General features: G+C 29.4%; 1 protein-coding gene across 2 annotated transcripts in view; it reads left to right on the top strand.

Moving 5' to 3' along the window:
- LOC122270034 (uncharacterized) overlaps positions 1-7,649 on the top strand; it is a 44,036-nt gene that overhangs the window by 6,551 nt on the left and 29,836 nt on the right. The window lies entirely within an intron of this gene.

Raw genomic sequence — 7,649 nt, 5'->3', positions numbered from 1 at the left:
ATACAGTGGGTGATCGGTTAACGAACAGATCGGTTAACGAACAAATCGGTTAACGAACACTTTCACGAAAGATTTTTGTGTTCGGATAACGAACACATATTCGGATAACGAACACTTTCAGGAAAATTTTTTTGTCGGACAACGAACACATATTCGGATAATGAACAAAACGAATTCTAACGAACACTTCTCGACTTTAAAAAAAATTAATATTAAACATTTATGAGGTCATAGACGTGCCGTCAAATAATTTTGACTTCGTGATTATTGGGAAAATAATAATACTAAATACTATCAACTCAAAACTCTTTATTTACATTGAAAAAAAAATACATTTTGCAATGTCTCAGTTATACAAGTAATTCAACTTAAAGTAACCTCAATGCGACTTCTGTTGTTGCAGATTAGATGACCAATAACTTATATTAGGTTCTAAGATGTTAGTTAAGCAGGACTGTTGATTTTTTTTTTGCTAGATATTTATTGTTAGCTTGTTTTTTACGGTTATTAATTGTTTTTTAGTATTAATTTTTAATTTTTTTATTAATAATTGTTTAATATTTTGTTTGTTTTTTGTGAATTTTAATTTAATTGTTACATATGCTTCATAGCGTAATAACAATTAATAGTGTAACAACAATTGTGATCGGTGGAGTGCCCAAAATATTGTGTCGCGTGCCATTGGTTCGCCATCCCTGCCCTAAGGGATCACGGCTCTAAATCAATGATTGTTTAGAACAAAAACTGCAGATTTATGTCAATACTTTATTTCATAAAAAATCAATTTATTTTAATCATGATTTAAAACATGCCAATCATGCATAACTATAGTGTCCGGAATTTTTACTAAAAACAGGACAATGCCTTGAATTATCTCACTGACTGCGTGAATATCGTAGTATTTTTTTGTCTAAATTCCTCTCCTATACAATCTGAAAATGTGACTTATCTTTCACTGTGAAAATTGTTACCCTAACTGTTAAAAAAATTTTTAATGAAAAATAAGCAAAAACGGACGTTTAGCGCTCTTTCTTTACCTTATTTATTTACATTTAATGCTAATATGTGTTTATATAAATGGGCAATTTTTTTTCCAGTCTGTGTGTACAAAAAAAATATATACATATATAAAGTCAATCACTTCAAATCCGATAACTAGAAATAGTGAAAGGTTTGGGAGATTTAATCCTAAATGACTGCTTTTTTTTTCCAATTCCTACTATTAGTTCATACTCTCCCTACATCTTGTTCAAATTTTCAATCGTTAATAAAATACTTTTTATTCATCCATTTTAGTTCAAATACAATTTTTAAACTTATAGTGAATAACACTTGATGTTAATACAGTTTTTTTTAAATATTAATTAAAATTAATTAATCCTCCATTAATTAAATTTAATTCATTAATTTAAGATTAGATTTAGAATTAAATTTAGAATTTTTTTTAAAATTAGTTAGTAAAAAGTAACTATTATAAAAATTTTCTATGTTGGCCCAAGTAAGAATTAACTTTAAAATATTTTTTGCATTAATTGTTATTTTTATTTAACTTTTAATTTCAAATGTCGATAAAAAAAAAATATACTTTCTATTGAGAATAAGAAGTGATTTTTTTTCGATACAACATTCGCCCAGTGTGACACCCTTTAGAGTGGAGTAAATAGAGCAAAAAGAAAATGAAAGCTAATTATCATGTGAAATTAACCGATTCATCGCGAGTGCTCGGGTATTCTTCAGTGTCACGGTTTTAGCCGTTTCGTTTGGAAGCACTTTTTTTTAACGCATAAATATTTTACACCTTCTTAACTTACTTTGCTTAACTTTCATGGGTAAGTAATATTTTAAATATTCTCATCACAAGATTGAAAATATATTTATCTTTCTCTCCAGCTTAATAATTAAAATATACATTAGAAAATTAGAAAAAAATATATGTGTGTCGATTTCTTGCTTGCTAATCCACAAAGCCGGCTCTGTGTCTATACGTCGCGCATAATTCGCTGTAGCGACCATTCCTCGCGAACAATTCGTTGTGAGCATAATTCGTGGAGGTGATACTTCGTCATTGGTAGGATTCATCACGGCGACAATTCGCCGTAGGCAAAATTCGTCACAATGACTATTTGTCATAGACAAAATTCGTCGCAGGGACAAAATCGTCGGGGGATACAGAGTCCGCCTTCTTGGATTAAAGCACACAGCAATAGAGTAGGTAATGAAAAAGCAGATGTTTTAGCTAAACAATCTACGAGACAACCGAAAAATGACGTATACCCACTTCCAGTTTCATATCTTAAGCGAAGTATTAAAGATTCTCTTCTAACAAAATGGCAATTTCAATTGAATAATTCAGACAGAGGCAGGCGTCCATTCAAAATTATTAACAATGTTACTTTTTTCAAAACAATCCCTCCAAAACAAGTCATCTGGTTCCTGACGTGTCACGGACCATTTCCAACCTTCTTTAATTACTTGCATATAACAGATACTGATCTTTGCACCTGCGGCCAACAAGGTTCGCCTGAACATTACCTCACTAGTTGTTCCTACACTGTCTCCTGCCATAGTCGTCAACCTAGCCCAAAAAAATTTTGAAATTTGGTAGAAAACTTTTATTACAAACAATACTATAACCAAAAGATTAATAACAGTAATGAACTTCTTAGCGGGTAATGACTATCTATTAGAATTTTAATAATTTCCCATTTCACATGTATAATATTTTTTTTTGTCTTATTTCTTCTTAAATTCCCCACTTTCAGTAAAAAAAAATTTTTTTTTTTAATTTTTTTTTTTTTTTTACCTATCATGTTATTTAAGCTGGAGTGGAGCTGGACCAGTGGTCAAGTCCTGGGCTATATGGTTAAGGGTTTTCATAACCTAGGTACATGCTCAGGGCTTGGAGGCGAAAAAAAAGCATCCGCCTTCTAATGAGGTGAAACGGGTTCGAATCCCAGGCATGACTGGGATTCCGCATCCGGCTTGCACCATACACAGTGCTGACGAATATCCTCAGACGGGTAGACGGATCATGGGTTAGAGTCCCCTACTAACACATGATCCGTATTAAGTAGTAATTCCATTCAATCCATTCCTCCCTAATGTCAGCAAGGACATGAATCTTTCGCAGCTAGATGACAAAGTTAACAGCCAGAAAACTGCATTCACATGATGGACATAAAATTGTCAGAAAATCAATGAAATGGACGGAACCATATTTCATCTGACCTAAAGGGGGGAGGGTACTTTATAGATATTTCAGGTTCTAGTGAATTTTCTTGTTATATATGCATAATGAGGTGAAAAATTTGGTAGACGGAAAAAAAGTCCCTGGAAAAAAAGATACGGAAAAAAGGGTCCCTGGAAAAAAAGGTCCCGGAAAAAAAGGTCCCGGAAAAAAAGGTCCCGGTAAAAAAGGTACCTCCATAGGGAAAATCTGTAGGGCTATTTCCCCTCTCGCTTTCTGGGCAGCATGAATGCTTCTCGCTGTTTCAATGAATATTCTTTTTATCTGTAATAATTCAGATTAGATCATTGAGGTAAGGAGAAGGGTAAGGGGGGGGGGACTTATGGGCTGGTTGTATTACGCTTTTTTTAAAAAAATTTCATTTCATTTATTTATTCTTCTTTGATTATTTTTTAAAGCGGGAAGATACTATTTAAATTTTTCAATAATGTTTTACTTTTTTTTTGTAATTTTTTTAAGTGAAAAACGTGTTATTTTCTAAGGTTCTGTGCTATGTTATCAATTGTAACTTATTACAAAATTAAAAAAAAAGCGAAAAATGAAAGAAAATAACATGCAAATACCTGTCAAAATTTTTTTATTTGAAGCGTTATAAGCGAAACACATTAATTTTACTTCCCCCCCCCTAAAAGTTTCATATAGCCTGATAACACTTTTTCAATAGAGTCAAGATTCCCGCTAGAATCATGATCTTAGAAAATAAATAAACAATTTTATTGAACATTTTCATATTTAATTAACTTTTTAAGAATAAATGCATAAATAAGAAACAAAAGTTGGATAAAAAGCACTTTGAAATCACGCGACGCGAAAAAAAAAACATGTAGAAAACCAAAAACCAAAAAAAAAAACCCAAAAAAAACGGAACAGCAAAAAGCGCTTCAATCTAATCTTCTCATTTCAAATATTTTCCCCTACAGAATTTTCCCTACACAGGTACCTTTTTTACCGGGTCCTTTTTTTTCCAGGTACCTTTTTTTCCGGGACCTTTCTTTCCGGTACCTTTTTTTCCGGTACCTTTTTTTCCTAGGATAGAAAAATTTAAATACCTCCATAAAGTCTGGTTCTTCATTACTGAAGTACTGAAGCAGGAGGGGGCCCTCAAAGAAGTTTTTTGCCCCCGGGCTCCAATTATGCTAAGTCAGGTCTTTCACACAAATATTTTGAATACGTTTTAATCTACTTATTTGTTAGTTAAATTTTTTATTTTGATATTTTTTAATATTTCCTTATTTGACCTTTTCCGCATTTGGTGCAGGAGTTCATTCGGTCAATGGGAGAGGTTTAAATGGACTCTCCTAAATGTTTTCTTCAGCACAAAGTCCATGGAAAAAATTCTGCGCCTCCCGAAAAAGATCGTAAATAGAGGATATCTTTTCTAAAAGTTTCACTGAATCATATTTTCGAAAAATATAAAAAATATCCGATATTTTATCATGTTAATCGAACCGCTGATAAATATTTAAAAAATGATTTGAATAACTAGATCATAAAAAAGCCCATGTGTATGCTCCTAAATTTAAATTCAATTTTGCACATAACAAAATATTTGTCTAATATATAAATAACAAAATAATCGTCTTACATATAAATGGAGTTTAATCAAATACAAAATATGTTTTTTATTCTCATCAAAATGCGAAATATACCCTTAAGGTATCCGACTAGGTCTAGAACGTCAATTTTGACAAAATTTTTTATCTTTTTTTATTCACTAGTTTTTTTCTCCACACACTTCTGTTTCTAAAACTGTTTTATTTGTGAAGATTAGCTAACTAGAAATGAAGTCATTTTAGAATAATATTAGCAACATATACCACAAAAAACTTGAAATGTAAACTTTAAACACGTTTATTGAAAAATCTATTTTTGAGTAAATTTAGCGTTACTAAAACATTATATCTTAAAAACTTACAAAGTAATCAAGTTGAAATTTTTCACAGTTATTAATTAATGTTTTGTGAAGGCAATGACCCACTGATAAATGTGTATATAGCATGATTGTTATTTTAGAGGTTTTTTCTTAATTGCTACCCCAAAAATTTAAAGAATTTTTGTGTTGTAACATTCAAAAGTTTATAACTTTTAAAATTTTTAAAATTTTTCTTAGTTTTTGGGTCATTGTCTTCTCCTATGTCATGCAAAAGGAAAACTAATTATATTAAATTCATTTTGTGTTAGAGTGTTTTGCGTTATTCCATTTTTTTTGCCGGTTTTTTACCAAATATGTACCATTTTTAATATTTTTTTATGTTTGTATCGTTGTTTTATTACTTTAGTAGCAAGTTTTAAGCTATGATGTTTTAAAAAATGTACAAAAAATATTACATAACAAGAAATTAAAAAAAAATGCCTCCGCACCTAGTCGGATACCTTAATCTCAAATGTCATGACGATGTTTTCTAAATAAAAACAACAAATTTTAACACATAACACAAATTTTCTCTATTGAAATATTTTCCCATGAAAGAAATTTTTGCTGTTTTTTATGACACTAATCCATAATATAATCATACGTATGAAAGTCATATCAAAGTAAATAATGTCAAAAATGCAGGTTAAATAATATAAGAGAAATATACTTTTATTCAACAAATGTTCACGTTTCTTAAATTTAAAAAAAAAATAATAATATTGAGCTTTCAAAATTAATAATATATTTATAAATATTGAAATTAGAATAATAAAAAAATCGGCTGAAAAACAATTCTTGAAATGCATTTATAAAGTCAAAATGATTTTCCTTAATAAACAATCTCTCAAACCAAAAAAAAAATAAATAAATAAATAAATAAATAAAAACGGTTTTTTGTCATAATTGTCTAATTTGTCAATGGTCAATAACAATAAGTAATTCATATTCGAAACATTATACAATAAATGTCATTATACAATAAATGTAAAAACATTATTTAATTAAATGTCTAGGTTGAAAACAACGTAAAAAGGCAGTTTGTTTGACTTTTCTTTTTGATAAAGGAATTAAAAAAATAAAAAAATAATATCTACGATTTCCTTACTTACTCTCAACTTAAAGAAGACAGAAAATATATTTTCATAAATTAAATGAAGAGAATAATTACGTGTAGAGCCATTTCCTTAAATATATATGGGTGATTCTTTGGAAACATGACAATTCGGACCAAATAATTTCCTCAAATTTAAAGTCTTCAAAATAATCTAAATTTCTTCTTGTATACTTCTTTAGTTACATTTATTAATATCTTACAGACAACAGTGTAGTTTATGGACATTTGCTTGAGAAAAAAAAATAAAATAGAAATTCACCAGATCTTGAATGCCAGGAAAATGACATATTAGCTTAGAAATTTTAAAAACAGTCATTAACAGCTAATAGTAAGTAACTCAACTTAAGCCTTTATGTTAGATGGACCATAAATTGCTCAAATTAATTCTTTTTATCCACTGTAGAAAGAATCAAAAAAAAAATTTGTTACTGATATGTACAGAATAGAATTGTGTAAAATAATCAATCATTAAATAAATAAATAACTTTGATTACATTCAATCTTATAACAATCATACATAAACTTGGTATTAGGTTAATATTTGCTTTCCCTCTTTACATTATTAGCAGTTAAAAAAACTTCTGGTAACACTTCAATGTCCTGGCCTTCATAAACCAGGAAAATGACAGCCAGGATAATGACAAATTCGCAATTTTATAGCATGTAACTTTAATTTAATATTTTGGTCTAAGACGTTTATATTCTGTAGAAAACAACAGGACGTCTTAAAATAACTCAGATAAATCTGTGTAGTTTATGTTATTAATGATTTCAAGAAGCCAGGAAAATGACAACACAAAAACCTACTCACCTTAAGAATTTTTTTGAAATAGATTTTGAACCAGAAAGTTGGTTCTTTATTCATGCAACAAAACATGTTCAGATAGGAGGGTATCTAATCAATCTATTAACAAAAGATATTGATTGCTGCCTCTATTTATTTTGGTTATAAACCACGAAATAAAAGTAGCCAGGAAAATGACAGATTTTCTTGGGACGAGCAAATTATTGATAGAAAAAATTATTTTAAACGAAGTTTTTGTAAATAATACCCTCTGCGTACATTCTAGAAATGCTTGCAATGGTTGAGATAAAAGAAATTAGATATTGAAAAATTTATGGGAAGTTTTGAAGCTAGTTATTATTGTAAAACATTGTTTGTGACATGCCAGAAACATGAAATTTTGAAGTTCAATTAAATTTTTTAACTATACAAAACAGTCAATGCTAGTGCAAAGTCATTTAGAAATGCTAACAGCAAGCTATTTATTAATTTTTTGAAGAAAAAAGTTCTTTTAGCATCATAGTATTAGATCTTGGAACAAGGGACAGTGAATTGTTATATTTCGTGAGAATCACCCATATATATATTA

The sequence above is a fragment of the Parasteatoda tepidariorum genome, chromosome 6, assembly GCF_043381705.1.
Source record: "Parasteatoda tepidariorum isolate YZ-2023 chromosome 6, CAS_Ptep_4.0, whole genome shotgun sequence".
Taxonomy (NCBI): domain Eukaryota; kingdom Metazoa; phylum Arthropoda; class Arachnida; order Araneae; family Theridiidae; genus Parasteatoda; species Parasteatoda tepidariorum.
The sequence above is the reverse complement of the archived record's forward strand: the minus strand, read 5'-3'. Positions and strand labels throughout refer to the sequence as shown.